This window comes from Rana temporaria, chromosome 8, assembly GCF_905171775.1.
Source record: "Rana temporaria chromosome 8, aRanTem1.1, whole genome shotgun sequence".
Classification (NCBI taxonomy): domain Eukaryota; kingdom Metazoa; phylum Chordata; class Amphibia; order Anura; family Ranidae; genus Rana; species Rana temporaria.
Window position 1 is genome coordinate 125,136,699 of NC_053496.1, and position 17,065 is coordinate 125,153,763.

The 17,065-nt window shown below is 44.9% G+C and overlaps 1 protein-coding gene across 1 annotated transcript in view; it reads left to right on the plus strand.

The window, feature by feature from the left end:
• The first annotated feature begins 118 nt into the window (after window positions 1–118).
• AP3M1 (adaptor related protein complex 3 subunit mu 1) overlaps window positions 119–17,065 on the plus strand; it is a 79,155-nt gene continuing 62,208 nt past the window's right edge. The window contains exon 1 of the mRNA XM_040320661.1: window positions 119–220. The gene's annotated coding sequence lies outside the window, so the exon portion shown is untranslated. The remainder of the gene's footprint in view (window positions 221–17,065) is intronic.

The following is a 17,065-nucleotide window of genomic DNA, read 5'->3' on the forward strand; positions in this document are numbered from 1 at the left end:
CCGCTTTCGGTATGTAGTGTCCTTATAACACTGGTAAGAGGTTCTTACAGCGGCAACGTGGGTAGAAATGGTTACGTTTCCATCAGGCAGTGCTGAGGACAGAGCGGTGGGGTGGCGGGGTCTTGGCCGCCATCTTTGTTGAGGCAACGCTGGTTGGATGATGTGTCAAGAGGCTTAGGAGGGCTCCTCACTTCCTGCTGGTTCCTATTCATTGATTTCGGTAATTTATGCTCCTTTTCTGGGTGTGTGGCCGTGTGCTTGTTGTGTGACATGGTTTATTATGTTGTGTTTGTGACACCAGAGAATGTCTTTGTGTTATAGTATAGGAAAGAAGTGACTTTTATCTGTGACAGGTGTTGGAGAGCTCTCCATTAGTTATTAGAACTTCATGCAGGGGGTTGCTGGGATAGAAATACATTCTGTACCCTGGGAAGGTTGGAGGTGAAGCAGACTGCTTGCTGGCCGCCCAGAACACATCAAGGAATGGATAATATATTATTATACAGGATTTATATAGCGACAACAGTTTGTGCAGAGCTTTACAACACAAGGGCCGACATGTCACCTAATGTGTATCTATATGACAATAAAGTTTTTATAAAGTTTGGCTGGTAAAAGTTTATGTTCTGCCGAAAACTCTCTAACTTGCCAAAAATCGCTTCCGGTGATCCTCCAGCCCTAATAATTTGAGATTTCTACGAGTTGGGTGTTTTCACAGAACACCGGGTAAGGGGGAAAAACGTTTTTGCCACCTTGGAGGCAGCCATAGTGTTGGTTACTAGCGGGCAGACTAACAATGTCCACTCATTAAATTGTTTACCGTACAGTATACGCTGCCGGTGTTCTGTGTAAATAGCCAACTTATCCGAATCTCCAATTACTGATGCTGGGGAGTCACCGGAAGTGACGTGGTTGGAGGTTTTGGCAGAACAGGCAAAGTTATCTAAAGCAGTCTATGTACCATTGGGGGAAATTCCCTTAAAGCGGTTGTAAACCATGAATAAAAAAAAAAAAAAATTACCTGCAAGACAAAGCCATAATGAGCTAGTATGACCTGCATACTAGCTCGTTATGAATTACTTACCTTAGATCGAAGCCGTCCTCGTGTCCCCCTCCGGACGCAGACATCTCTCCACGGATTATTATTTTTTAGGTACTTATATAGCGCCGTCAATTTACGCAGCGCTTTACATATACAATGTACATTCACATCGGTCCCTACCCTCAAGGAGCTTTCAATCTAAGGTCCCTAACTCACATTCATATACTAGGGCCAATTTAGGCAGAAGCCAATTAACCTACCAGCATGTCGTTGGAGTGTGGGAGGAAACCAGAGTACCGGAGGAAACATGCAAACTCCAGGCAGGTAGTGTCGTGGTTGGGATTCGAACCAGCAACCCTTTTAACTGCTAGGCGAAAGTACTACACCACTGTGCTGCTCCGGATACCCGGAAGGTTACTTCCGGGTATCGCCGCTCCGGCGCTGTGATTGGCCAGAGCGGCAAAGACGTCACTCCGCGTGGGAGCCAGCATTGCCGTTTTTATCAATGGGGTTGTCTGCGGCGCACCCCTTTTGGCAAATATCTCCTAAACCATGTAGGTTTAGGAGATATTGCAAACACCTACAGGTAAGCCTTAATCTAGGCTTGCCTGTAGGTGTAACTTCCTGGGGGTGGTTTACAACCACTTTAATTTCCTGTCCCAGAGATGCAACAGGAAGTTAGAGGAACTTCCCCCTTCAGAACAGGATTCCCCATCATGTTTTCTGGGGATTTCCCTTCATTTTCTTGGTGATTGAAGATTGGCGTTTTTGAATCCTATGGAGAACAGCACCCAATACTACTTGAACGTTGACTTTTAAGCTGGGTTCACACTGCAGATGGATGCGGCTGATCGCAGGTGTCCAGTGCGTGTCTATTCTCCATTTCAGGGACAAATTTTGCCTGAATTTTGACCTGGGGGGGGGGGGGCTAAGATGCACAGGGACACCTGTGCAATCCACTCTGCAGCCTCCATAGAGAGCCGATCACAATCTCCTGTTGTACAAATTGGATGCACAGAAACCTGCATCCAATTCGCACTAGTGTGAACCCAGCCTTCAAGTGCCCAAGGACTGCACACCTATTCTTATAAAATAACACTATTAAATCCAGAAATCTTGCAAATGTGTCAGGTTTGTCTTTGAAATGTCCAAGGGGTCCTGTTTCCTTCTTTTGAGGAATAGCAACCGTGACCGGGGAGAACAAAGATCTGTAAACATGCAAGAGAATTGTTCTTTGTTAATGCAGAGTAATTTATTCATCCTAAAGATCATCATGTACTACGCTTGTTCTAAGACTCCTGTACAGTAAGTTCCCTACTTAAAAATGAGTTCTGATCCGGGAGCTCATTTATAAGTCCAACAAAGATCAGTGCTTGCAGACAAATGGTGTAATAAAGGGCGCTCCCAAAACAATCACTATAAATGCAAAAAGTGATCTATGCAAATAATATATATGCGTGTGTAGACGTGTATTGGTGATGTGCAAATGTTACAGAAAAAATGGATCGCTATGTTTTTTGATTGCTCAAACAAATATATCATGAAAAGTTCAAAACTGCTCCAGAAATCTTTTTAGATGATTCCGCTCTGACGCCATGTAAAAAATTAAAATCCGTGTTCGAAATAATATTCGTGATTTTTCACCCAAAGTGACAACAAAAAGCGCTCACCAGGTGGCTCTGGCCAGCAAGTGACCATAAGACCCCTTTCACACTGGGTCGCTTTGCAGGCGCTACAACGCTAAAAATAGCGCCTGCAAAGCAACCTGAAACCGCCACTGCTGTCTCTCCAGTGTGAAAGTCCAGAGGGCTTTCACACTGGAGCGGTGCGCTAGTAGGACGGTAAAAAAAGTCCTGCTAGTAGCATCTTTGGAGTGGTGAAGGAGCAGTGTGTATACCGCTCCTCCACCACTCCTGCCCATTGAAATCAATGTGTCACCGCGGCTATACCGCCGGCAAAGCACCTCTGCAGAGGCACTTCTCTGTGGTTTTAACCCTTTCTCAGTTGCTAGCGGGGGGGTAAAAGCTACCCGCTAGTGGCCAAATAGCGCAGCGAAATTGACGGTAAAGCGCTGCTAAAAATAGCGGTGCTTTACCGCCACCCCAGTGTGAAAGGGGCCTAAGATATGAACTAACTCCTCAAATCCTGGAAACCATTCAACACTCTCCTTCCAATCGTTCGTAAGCTTGGTCGAATGAACCCGGGACCAACCAGATCAAATCCTTAGTGTCTATCCTCCACTCCAATCTCCCACATCTGCAAATCAAGAGTCAGGGAAGGCAGATATAGTGTAGTAACGCTTGTTTATTGTTAAAAATTATCACTTCCAATTTTTCCAGCAGGGGAGTGCATCAGTATATCGGGAACACCTAGTGAGGTGGAAGTCCATTCAAACAGCGCCATCTGACCAGCGGTGTATACTATGCATTAGGCAGACCTAGCTGCTTGCAGACAAAGGCTGTGAGTGCTGATCAGTGTGTTGTGGGGCGGGGGGTCCCCCTGTGAGAACTCAATAGCACAGCTGGGGAGCTCGCTGCATTGCTTGTGTTGGTACGATGATCTCTGTTTTATTTTCCGTTAAAGCGGAATCCACTGAAATATTGAACTTCCGCTCCTCATTTGACAACTTTTTCAGGGGGAAGCAGATACTTGTATAATGCAGGTATTTGCTCACACTTCCGTCAGATTCCGCGGCGTTCTACGCCATGTCCGGAACCCTGTCTTCTGGGAGTGACACAGCTCCCAGAAAACAGCAGGGACCAGTGAGGATGTGCAGCGCTACTCGCGCATGTGCAGTAGGGAACCAGGCTGTGAAGCCACAAGGCTTCACTTCCTGATTCCCTTACTTAAGATGCCGGCGCCTTCACCTGAGAGCCGAGGGACATAGCGGGCGCCCTCTACAGGTAAGTGTCCTAATATTAAAAGTCAGCAGCTGCTGGATTTGTTTGACTTTTAATTTTTTTGTTTTTTGGTGGACCTCCGCTTTAAGCCCGTTGGGTTGAATGGGGAAAAAAAACATGCAAACACCTGCTCGCAACTCAAAGGTTTGCATGTAGACAACTAACTGTATAGGTTAAAGTGATAGTAAAGTGGTTCTAAATGCAAAGTTGTGTTTTTTTTTGTTTTTTTTTTATCATAACAAGTACATTTTACTTGCCTGCTCTGTGCAGTGGAATTGAACAGAGCGGCCCTAAGAGCCCGTTCACACAGGGGCAGCACGATTTGCCGAGCGACTCAGCAAGGCGATCTGCAAAATGACTTCTGTATTGAAGTCAATGCAAGTCTCCCTGAAGTCATCCCAAAGTAGTACAGGAACCTTTTTCTAAGTTGGAGCCACTTGAGTCACTCCTATTAGAGCGGTTCCATTGTACAGAACGGAGCGCGACTTGTCAGGCGGCTAAGTCGTCTGACAAAAAGCTCACGAAAACCTATTTCCATTCAAATCAATGACTGCTTTCACACTGGGGCAGTGTGCTGGCAAGGCTGTGAAAACCTTCCCTCTCCATTGAAATGGAAAGCTCTTCAAAAGCGCTCAGTGTTTTTATTGGCAGTTAAGAAGCGCCTCAGTGTGAAAGTGGCCTTATGCAGCTGAGGGCAGAGAGAATGTGATCACTTATTAAAAAAAAAAAAAAAGTATTTCTTTTTTTTTTTCTTTTTTTTTTATTATTATTATTTATTTATTTTTAGAACAGGTTGACCTCCCTGCTAAGTTATCCAACACAGTCTATGTACCATTGGGGAAATTCCCTTCATTTCCTGTCCCAGCGATGCAACAGGAAGTTAGAGGTAATCTCTCGAGGGTGAGAGGACTTCCCCTTCAGAACTGGATTCCCCACCATGTTTTCTGGGGATTTCCCTTCACAAAAAAACAGTTAAGAAAATAAGAAAAACTCAGCATTTAAGCTTTCATTCACTTTAAAATCAGTTTGAAGGAACAGGTGGGATCAACCAGTGAACTGCTAATGCTATTCAGAAAACCATGACAACATGTAAATTCCTTTATTTTAGAAAGCCTTAAAAACAAGGGGCTGCAGGTTTTCACAGTGCTTCCCTGGTGGCTGCTGTTCTGTTCTGTAAACTATTGAATGGCTGTACAAGGTGAACACAGCTTTGCAGGCAGTGATCCTGGACTATGTTTAAAAGGCTAGCATAGATAGATAGATTTATCTAGAAGAAAGACAGGATTACAAAGCATTTGACTCAGAAAAAATGTGTGCTGTGACTCCCATATAGGTTAAATTGATATTAACCGCTTCAGCCCCAGACCATTTTGTTGGTCAAAGGCCACTTTTTGCGATTCGGCACTGCGTCGCTTTAACTGACAATTGCGCGGCCCTGCGACGTGGCTCCAAAACAAAATTGACGTCCTTTTTTTTCCCCACAAATAGAGCTTTCTTTTGGTGGTATTTGATCACCTCTGCGATTTTTATTTTTTACACTATAAACAAAAAAAGAGCGACAATTTTGAAAAAAAAAATTTTTTTTGCTATAGTTAATATCCCCAAAAAATATATAAAAAAAACATTATTTTTTCAGAGTTTAGGCCGATACGTATTCTTCTACATATTTTTGGTAAAAAAAATCACTATAGGCGTTTATTGGTTTGCGCAAAAGTTATAGCTTCTACAAAATAGGGGACTGTTTTTATGGCATTTTTATGAATATGTTTTTTCTTTTTTTGCTAGTTATGGCGGCGATCCGTGATTTTTTTAATCGTGACTGCGACAATATGGCGACACATCGGACACTTTTGACACCATTTTGGGACCATTGTAATTTTTACAGCGATCAGTTCTATAAAAATGCACTGATTACTGTATAAATGGCACTGGCAGTGAATGGGTTAACCACTAGGTGGCGCTGCAGGGCTTAAGTGTTCCCTAGGGAGTGATTCTTGCTGTTAGGGGGCGTGGCTACACGTCACTAATGACCGTTCCTGATCACGGGGAACCGTCATCAGTGACAGTGTCACTAGGCAGAATAGGGGAATGCCTTGTTTACAAAGGCATTCTCCTGTTCTGCCCTTGCCGACCGCAATCGTGGGACTCCCGGGAACATCAAGTTCCTGGGACTTGCGGCCGCACTCATGAGGCATGCGGCGGGCGCGAACATGCCCGCTGGGCGGCAGATTTAAAGGGACGTATCTGTAGGCCAATCTGCATGTCCGTGCCATGTTGTCAACGTAAACAGTTGTGCAGTGGTCGGCAAGTGGTTAAAGACAATTTTTTTATTCTTGCAATCAAAAAAGATGTTAGGCTCAGTTTACACTGGTGCAAAGCTTGAACCCTGAAAATCCACTGCGGGTTCCCACATCACACCTGATTCAAAGGCAGTTCACACTGCCCTATGCAAACTGCTGGGCGTGTCAATACAAAGTTATTGACACCCCCTGATTGGTTTGCATATTGTAGTGCAAACTGTCAATTCGGACAGGAATCGGATCGCATGGGTGTGATCACCCATGTGATCCAATTCTGGTGTGGCCCAAAAAATGGTCCTGCACGAGTTAGGCCCAAATGCAGTGCAAATTCAGACGAGGGGGACACCCATGCACACACACTTCCGAGACGGGCTGTGTGCGTCCACACAACAGCAAGCCTGCGGCTGTCGGCATGTGTAGTATTCCCATTTACAGAACAATGTGAATGAGAACTTATCCTTTTAAGTTAAAGGGTCACTAAAGGAATTTTTTTTATTTATCTAAATAGCTTCCTTTACCTTTAATGCAGTACTGGTTTCATGTCCTCATTGCTCGTTTTTGCTTTGATGTTGCTGTAAAACTGCTCTGATCTCCACACTTCCTGGTTGTCTGGCTCCTTATAACCACAGTACTGGGAGATTTTCACTGTAGGTCTAAGCTGTCATTACTGTGTGTCTAAAACTTAACAGAACCAATCGGATTCATTTTAAAAACAAAACACTGCCCTGGATTTGTTTGTTTTTGTTCTGTGGGTCTCTTTACTTCACATAAACATGAAACCAGTTTAAAAACGAAAGTGAAACTAGAGGCACATTATATGATTGAATTTAATCAATTTTTAATCCTTTTTAAAAGGAATCAGTTAACTCAGGGCTCGACAAATCCCGGTCGCCAGGTCGCCATGGCGACTAGAAATGGGGTCCTGGCGACTTGGCTTGGAAGGGGGGGCAAAAAAAATGGGAGCTGGCGTCATCTGGTGGTGAGCCGTTGGTATTACAAGTTATTACCACCAGATGTGTAAGCTGGCGCCATCTGGTGGTGGCCGTTGGTATTACAAGTTAAGCATTACAAGTTAAAGCGGGTCTCCACCCTAAAGTGAAGTCGCGCTGATCGGCCCCCTCCCCCCCTCCGGTGTCACATTTGACACCTTTCAGGGGTGAGGGGGGTGCAGATACCTGTCTAAAGACAGGTATTTGCACTCACTTCCGGCCACACGCCACGGGCAAAAGACTTGTTTTTCCTGACTTCCCGTCTGTCCCCCGTTGTGTGCTGGGAACACTCGGCTCCCAGCACACAGCGGGAGCCAATCGGTGGGCGCAGCGCGACTCGCGCATGCGCCGTAGGGAACCGGGCAGTGAAGCCGGAGCGCTTCACTTCCTGGTTCCCTCACCGTGGATGGAGGGGGGAGCAGCAGGGTGACGAGCGATCGCTCGTCCTCTGCTGCGGACGGCGCTGGACTCCAGGACAGGTAAGTGTCCTAATATTAAAAGTCAGCAGCTGCAGTATTTGTAGCTGCTGGCTTTTAATATATTTTTTTAGTGGCACATCCGCTTTTAAACAGCAATTCTAATGTAATTTTTCACTATTTTCACTGCCATCTTCTTCCCTCTAATTAGAACCCCCAAACATTATATATATTTTTTATCCTAACACCCTAGAGAATAAAATGGCGATCGTTGCAATACTTTCTGTCACGCCGTATTTGCGCAGCGGTCTTACAAGCGCACTTTTTTGGGAAAAAAATACATTTTTTTTAATTAAAAAATAAGACAACAGTAAAGTATCCCCATTTTTTTTTTTATATTATGAAAGATAATGTTACGCAGAGTAAATTGACACCCAATATGTCACGCTTCAAAATGATGTCCGCTCGTGGAATGGCGACAAACTTTTACCCTTTAAAATCTCCACAGGCGTTGTTTAAAAAATTCTACAGGTTGCATGTTTTGAGTTGCAGAGGAGGTCTAGGGCTAGAATTATTGCTCTCGCTCTACCAATCGCGGCGATACCTCACATGTGTGGTTTGAACACTGTTTACATATGCGGTCGCTGCTCACGTATGTGTTCGCTTCTGTGTTTTTTAGCTGGCTCCTAGATTCCAAGCAAATTTGTCAACCCCTGAGTTAACTTTTATGTCTCTATACCATGTAAAAATTCCTTTAGTGATCCTTTAAAGTAGATAGAATATATCTTTACTAAGAATTTACATAATCCTAAGCCATGACAGGTTAAGAGGTAAGTGTGCCTATCTACCTGATTGAAAAGGGGGCTGTCTATAGTATATGGGACCTACTTGTAAGATTGCGTAGTAATTCACTAGCAAAATCAAAGCTGTGTACTCAAAATTGAAACCATCATTTTCTCTCCTTAGACTGATGTACTCAAATGTAATCATAGAAGTATCTTCTGGACTATAAAGTAGGTTGGCATTTGTAGAGTCAACATAACCCAATACCCGCAGTTTACAGTATGCAAGGGCAATTGTGTGGGGAATAAGGAAATCATCTATATGCCCACCTGATGGTCTCAACCAGTGTTTTTTCACCCTTTTTTTTTTTTTTTTTTTAAATACAAGCACCTTTTAGAATTGCGCACAATCCTGGTACACACAGGAGGTGCATGTGAGTGCACTCAATGTATGCGCAATGCATGTTGTATTCTTATATTGGGCTGCCCTATGCTTGTAAAAAACACAAAAAAATTGCTGGCATGATTTTTGAAATCACGCTGCACAAACCACATGGTAATGCGGTACCATGCTTTTAAGCAGGTGCTAACATACTCCTATTTCCATGGGGGTGCCATTTAAGAATTTATAACACCTACCCGCAATTGCAGAAGGTAGTGTATTTTTGTGTGGTGCAGGCAAATGTGCAATTTTCCATGTGCCACCACACTGCAGGCTCCAAAATATTGTTAGTAGGCAGAGTTATGTAGGTTGTAAAAAAAAATAAAAAAAAAATCCTCCTCTCTAGCACAAATTCTGTTCCTTCCCCTCTTCCTACCACAAAACCTCTCATCCCACCACATTCTTCTCATCACTACAGGAATAAGGAGTAGTAACAATAGCAAAGAGGAGGAGAGAGCTTAAAGTGGTTGTAAAGTCAGAAGGTTGTTTTATTTTAAGGCATTAAAGGAGTTGTAAATAAAAAAAAAATGTATGCTAAAATTACTGTTTACAGGGTATAGGTCATGACATAATAGTTAACTGATTACTTTTAAAAACGATTAAAAATAGATAAAAATCAATCATATAATGTACCTGTAGTTTCTAGTTTCGTTTTTGCATGTTGTTTCCTGCCTCTCTGCTGTACAGAGAATACAGAGCCACAGAGCCATACAGGGCAGTGATGGTTTGGAAAACGAAACTGGGGTTTTAGACACACGGTAGTCGCACCTCCTTGAAGTTAGTGACCACAGAGAGAAAGCTCCCAGCACTGTGGTTATCAGGAAACAGACAACCAGAAAGTGTGGAGATCAGAGAAGAATTACAGCAACTTGAGAGCAAAAACGAACAATGAGGACATGAAAACAGCACTGCATTAGGGTAAAGGAAGCTATTAAGATAAAAAAAAAAATTTCCTTTACAAACCCTTTAAAGCGGGGGTTCACTCAAAAATACATTTTTAACATTACATTCAGCCGAGTTGTCTTAATGACAATCGGCTGGGTTTTTTTTTTTTCGTACATACCGTATTTTTACTGCCGCTTCCGGGTATGTTTTCTGCGGGACTGGGCGTTCCTAATTGATTAACAGGCTTCCGACCATCGCATACAGCATGTCACGAGTTGCCGAAAGAAGCTGAACGTCGGTGCGGCTCTATACGGCGCCTTCGCACCGACGTTCGGCTTCTTTCAGCAACTCGTGACGCGCAGTATGCGACGGTCGGAAGCCTGTCAATCAATTAGGAACGCCCAGTCCCGCAGAAGACATACCCAGAAGCGGCGGTGAAAATACGGTATGTATGGGGGGAAAAAAAAACAGCCGATTGTCATTAGGACAACTCGGCTGAATGTAATGTTAAAAATTGATTTTTTTGGGTGAACCTCCGCTTTAAGATAAAAACACCTTCTGTGTGCAGTAGCTCCCCTCATACTTACCTGAGCCCCATCTCTATCCAGCGATGTCCACGACTGCCTCGCCTTCCTTCTGATTGGCTGAGACACAGCAGCGGCGCCATTGGCTCCCACTGCTGTCAATCAAACTCAGCCAATCGGGAGAGAGAGGGGGCAAAATGGACACACGGAGCTGCAGCTTTGCTCGGGTGCCTCTATAGCAAGCTGCTTGCTGTGGGTGCATTCAACAGGAGGCAGGGGCCAGGAACTAGCGCAAGGCATGCGTTCGCTGCATGTAAAAACAAGTGTGGATACGGCTTTAGTCAACTAAAAAAATCCTCTTTGATATTAAAGCAGATTTAAACCAAATTAACTATAATCTCATAGAAGCTTTAGGGCCGGTGTTGAGAGCTTTGGGATTGTGTCCATGGGGAAATGCAGCATGCTTTCTGCTTGCATTTGATATCAGTTTGAAGGGCTTCAGAGATCATTCATTGACCGATGTATTTGACCTCCTTGGCGGAATTTACCAGGCTTCATGCTGCTCTTGCATTGTCATTAACTTGTATGGTGTGAGAAGCAGTTGTGATGCAAACAAACGTCTGTCAGGCGCTTAAAGCGGAGGTTCACCCAAATACATTTTTTCTCAGAACAACTTCTTTAGACTTCTTAGGCCGCGTACACACGGTCGGACAAAACCGATGAGAATGGACCGAGGTTCAGTTTTATCGGTCCAAATCGACCGTGTGTATAGCCCATCGGTCTGTTTTCCTTCGGTCCAAAATTTTAAAACATGCTTTAAAATCAAACCGATGGCCCGCTGCCCGATCGGTCCAAACAGATGGTTAGTACAGAAAGCATCGGTTCAAAACCCGCGCATGCTCAGAATCAAGTCGACGCATGCTTGGAAGCATTGAACTTCGTTTTATTCAGCACGTCGTGTGTTTGACGTCACCGCGTTCTGACCCAATCAGTTTTTGGAACGATGGTGTGTACGTACATCAGACCATCAGGCCACTTCAACGGTGAACCGATGGAAATGGCCTGTCGGACCATTCTCATCGTTTTCGAACGACCGTGTGTACGCGGCCTGACATGTACAGTCCGCAATTTTTTTTTTTTTTTTTCAGTTTTTTTTTTTTCGCTGTACATATCTTATAATCTATCTTTTCATTCTGGCTTCCGGGTACTTCTCCCCGCGGGAGTAGGCGTTTCCAAGCTGAGGAGGCATGTCATCTGGGAGGTCGCCCAGATGATTGACGTCTTTTCGGCATCTGCATGTTCGGCTTCTTTCGGAAACGCCGCGACTCGGACGTGCCTACGCAATACGGGGGGCGGGGCCTTATCCGCCGGGGGAAACTTTTGCTGAAAAGATGTCAATCATCTGGGCGACCTCCCAGATGACATGCCTCCTCAGCTTGGAAACTCCTACTAAACCCTGCAATTATTTACTTCTCCTTCAATGGTTCGATGTCCCTCATTGGCATCTTCTACCACACTTCCTCTGGGTGTCGGGCTGCAGTGGTCTTCATTGGCCAACGTCACTCCTTGGCTTGCGCAGGAGTACAGTCACCCCATCACACAGGTGCTTTTCTGGATGTATACTGAGCAGCACTTGTGCAGCTCAGTGTACATGCCAAAGAAGACTGTAATCGGGTAGATAGGTTCATTTGATTGCAGCAGAGACTCATGTCATGCAATTTTTTTTTTAAAGCAGAACTTTTTTCTGCTTTTAATATGTTAATGTAATTTCAAAGGCAGGGGCGGACTGACAACTCATGGGGCCCCCGGGCAGCAGAAGATTATGGGGCCCTCCGGGCTTACAGATGGCCACCACGCCAGGAGACAGTGCAGAGGCGGGACAGCTTAAATCTCTGGATTTTCACATCAAAAGCATGTCAGTTTTGGACATATCAGAGACAGATTTTTACATACTGTCCCTGGATTTTACTGAGCCTGGCAGCCCTGATAGGGCCACCTAGTGGCATGGGGCCCTCGGGCAGTGCCCGAGTGACTCAATGGTCAGTCCGCCCCTGTTCAAAGGTTATTTTCAATCTTGTTTTAAACCTGAAGCTTCCATTAACCCCTTTCTGCCATCTGTATGCATATACAGTGGGGGAAATAATTGTTTTCCCACTTACAAAGAAACCAAAAATCCAGAAAAAAAGACACGACACAAATGTTATAAATTGAGTTTCAGTTCAGTGAGTAAAATAAGTATTTGATCCCACCAGGGCTTTTTTTCAGGGGGAACTTGGGGGAACTCAGTTCCTCCACCTTTGGCTCAGACCCTTTGGTGCCCGGTCACTACAATCACTTGTAAACACAGAAGATCGGTTTCTGTGTTTACAAGTGACAGCTCTGCACTCTGTATGTAACTCCCCTGAACTCTGCAGTCTGTATGTAGTGCAATCCTGGTATTTAATGCCCCTTTAAGACCCTTCTACTGTTTTTGAAATCTGAACGGGGTCGTGGTTGAGTTCCTGCACCCATTTTCTGAGAAAAAAAGGTCTGGATCCCACTACCAACCAACAATCATTCTGGCTTCCACAGGCTGGCTACAATATGTGCTCATGTGGTACACAGATTAGTCCTGTCAATGTAAGAAGGTGCTCCCAACGACAACTCGATATGTATATAAAAGACACCTGACACAGAATCGCTTTCTTCCAATCAAACCTCCCAATCATGGGCAAGACCAAAGAGCTGTCAAAGGTCGTCAGGCACATGGCTGAAGTGGGCTACAAGACCATTAGCAAGAAGCTTGGTGAGAAGGAGACAACTGTTGAAATGATTATTCACAAATTGAAGAAATGCAAAATAACCATCAATTGGCCTCGGTCTGGAGCTTCATGCAAGATTTCACCTCATGGGGTAAGAATGAGAAAAGTGAGGGAGTCAGACCAGAGCTACAGGAGGAGCTTGTGAATGATCTCAAGGTAGTTGGGAACAGTCACCGAAAAACAAACCATTGGTAACACAATACGCCACCATGGATTGAAATTGAGCAGCGTCCACGAGGTCCCCCTCCTCAAGAAGGCACATGTACAGGCCTGTCCTGAAGTTTGCTAATGAACATCTAAATGATTCAGAGAAGGATTGGGAGAAAGTGCTGTGGTCAAATGAGCTCTTTGGTAATAACTCAACTCGCCGTGTTTGGAGGAAGAAAAAAAGCGGAATATGACCCTAAGAAAACCATCACTACAGTCAAGCAGGGAAGTGGAAACATCATGCTTTGGGGATGTTTCTCTGCTAAAGGTACAGGCGACTTTGCTGCATTGAGGAGCCAATGAGTGGGGACAAGTATTGTAAAATCTTGGATGAGAACCTCTTCCCTCAGCTAGAACACTGAAGATGGGTCATGGATGGGTCGTTCAGGATGACAATGACCTAAAACATACCACCAAGGCAACAAAGGTGTGGCTCAAGAAGAAGCACATTAAGGTTGTGGAGTGTCTCTAGACCTTAATCTAATAGAAAATTTGTGGAGAAAGCTGAAAATTTGAGTTGCTAAGAAACCTTAAAGGGGTTTAAAAGGGAAAAAAAAGTTTTCCTAAATAGCTTCCTTTACCTTAGTGCAGTCCTCCTTCACTTACCTCATCCTTCCATTTTGCTTTTAAATGTCCTTATTTCTTCTGAGAAATTCTCACTTCCTGTTCTTCCGTCTGTAACTACACACCGTAATGCGAGGCTTTCTCCCTGGTTTTGAGAAAGCCTCTTGAGGGGGCGAGCAGGCAAGTCAGCACACTCTCTACTTTGCAGATAGAGAAAAGAGCTGTGTGTTAGTGGGCGTCCTGACACTCCTGCTCGCCCCCTCCCCCCCCTCAAGAGGCTTTCTCCACACCAGAAAGAAAGCCTCACATTACGGTGTGTTTTTTTTTTTTTTTTTATGGACACTGCGCCGGTCCTGAGGAGCTGCGGGCAGGAGTTTTTAGGCGAGGGCGCGGCTTCAGCCTAAAAACTCCTGCCCGCAGCTCCTCGGGACCGGACCGGTGTAAAAAAATCGACTGTTACTCACTGGCGGCAGTAAAGGAGCTCTCGCTCCTCCCCCAGACAAACTCTGTGGGAGGAGAGAGCTGGAAGCTGCACCATGCGGCTTTTGTTTACGTTTGTTCTATGCTGTGATTGGACACACTGAGTGAGTGAGTAACTTGTATAGCGCTACAAATGCGAACAAAAATCGCCTCAAGGCGCTGTAGCCAATGTGGTCATCCAGCCATGCTTCAGAATAGATAGGTCTTAGGAAGTTGGGTCCGTGTCGGCTTCGGTTGCTCGGACCACAGTACCTCAGTCCCCGTCTGGAGCCTAACGCCCCGGAGGATCAGGGTTTGGGTCCCTCTTCACAGGAGGACCACTTGACGTTACACCCGTCTGCACGTTTTTGTGAACACTCTTTATGTGTGTGCACATTTTTTCTGCACCGGGTGGAGTTTTTGGGTGTGTTACACACGCCAAAGGCTTTTAAAAAAATAAATAGATAGGTCTTAATTTTTATTTTTTCTGAAGGCCCGATGGTTTTCCTTCATTCGAATGTCTGAAGGTAGAGCGTTCCATAACCGAGGTCCTTGGACAGTGAATCTTCGTTCTCCTTTCGTTTTGTAGCGAGATTTGGGGATGTGGAAGAGGTTCTGATTAGTTCATCGGAGGGCCTGATTTGGGGTGTAGTGTTTTTATTTTCTCACATAAGTATTGCGGCGCGGTTCCTTGCGTGCATTTGTGGGTGATCCAGAGGGTCTTGAATGTCACTCGATCCTTTATGGCTAGCCAGTGGAGGGTCCTCATGACCGGGGAGATTGGTTCCAAGGGTTTTTTACCCACTACCAGTCTGGCTGCAGTGTTCTGGACAACTTGTAGATGAGCAATCTGGTATTTCGGTAGTCCTAGGTAGAGGGAATTTGCGTAGTCGAGTCTGGAATTGATTAGTGTTCCAACTACTACTGCTGTGTCTTCTTTGGGGGTGAAGGGGATAAGTCTACGCAGCAGGCGGAGAAGATAGAGAGATCCACTGACCACCGATCCTATTTGTGCATCTATAGACATGTCTAAGTCAAAGATGACTTCGAGGCTTTTTACTTTAGTGCTTGGGGTGATGGTTTGTCCAAAGATGGTGGGAGGAATCCAAGTCGTCCTAGGCTTTGTCTTCTGGTTTGCGTGGAGAAGAAAAGTTCTGTTTTGGATCCATTGAGTTTGAGGGAGCTCTCTGTCATCCAATTTTATATCAATGTCAGGCATTTTTTTAATTCGTGATATTGATCTTTTTTTGTTGGTGATGTGAAGGTAAAGTTGAGTGTCTTCCGCGTAGGAGTGGTAGAGCAGGTCTTGTTTGCTGATGATTGTGAGGAGTGGGCGGAGGTAGATGTTGAAGAGCACTGGCGACAGGGGCGATCCTTGAGGGACTCCGCATGTGACGGTGCAGGCTTCTGACGTGAAGGCTCCTAGTTTCACTGTCTGGGATCGATTTTTCCAAGAATAATGCGAACCATGGTAGATCTGAGTCTGCGACTCCACCTACTTCTGTGAGACGCGCAAGAAGAATTTTGTGGTCTACTGTGTCGAAAGCTGCACTTAGGTCCAGCAGCACTAGGAAACCCGATTCTCCTTCGTCCACTGCTTCGAGAGCGCCATCCCATATTTTGAGAAGTGCCGTTTCAGTCCCGTGTCCTGGGCGGAAACCTGATTGTAGTGGGTCCAGGAGTTTGTGGGAGTCCAGATGGAGTTGTAGCTGTTGTACTACTGCTTTCTCCATGATCTTGGAGATGGTGATCAGGCTTGTTATCGGTCTGCGGCAGTTTAGGTCTTTGGGGTCGAGGTTGGCTTTCTTTAGGAAGGGTTTGGTTATGCCTTGCTTGAGTGAATTTGGAACAATGCCTTTTTTGAATGATTGGTTTATGAGATGTGTTATGGTGGGTGCCACAATATCGGCACATTCTTTCATGAGTTTTGTGGCAATGATGTCGTTTGGTGCTGTAGTATCTTGAAGATTTTTGATGATGCCTTTAGTGTCCATTGGTAGCAGCGTGAATTGCGAGGATTGAGGAATATTTATTTTGATTTTTTTTTTTCTTACTTTGGCTGGATGAGGTTGATTTTGTTTTTTCTGATGAATTATTTCACGGATGTTTTCGATTTTGTGAATAAAAAAAAAATCAGATAGTTTATTGCAGAATTCTTGTGTTTCATTTGCTGGCGATTCTAGACAGGTGGGGTTCATAGTCTGAGCGACTAGTTTGGAAAGTTCTCGGGGGCGGTTTAGGGCTTTTGAGATGGTATTGCAGAAATATTCTTTCTTTGCTTTGAAGATTTCTTTGTGGTATTTCTTGGTAAGTAGTTTTGTAGATAATGTGTTTTTTTTTCCTTTGTTGTGTTTCTCCTCCAGGCTCCTTCCGCCCGTCTGCGTTCTTGCTTCAGCAATGTAAGAGCGTCGTTGAACCAGCTCGAGTTGTTTTTGCGAATGAGTGCTCTGCGTCTCAGAGCGACTATTTCTGCTGTCTGTAATGCTTTGTTAAGGATGGTGGAACTCCAATCTATCCCACACTACCCAGAATCTAAACCCCCTAGTTGATCCAGAGGAAGGCGGAAAAACCCTGCGGCGCACAAGCCAATCAGCTGCCGCAGTGGAAAAAATTACTTCCTGACCCCCCGAGAGGCGATCTGCCTGCATCAACTTCCTAGAATTGTGGTCCCTGGGCACTTACCTAATGTCAGGTTACCAAGGCAGCAATCTGAGATGAGGAGCTGATGGTGATGTTCGGATGCTGAGAATGTAG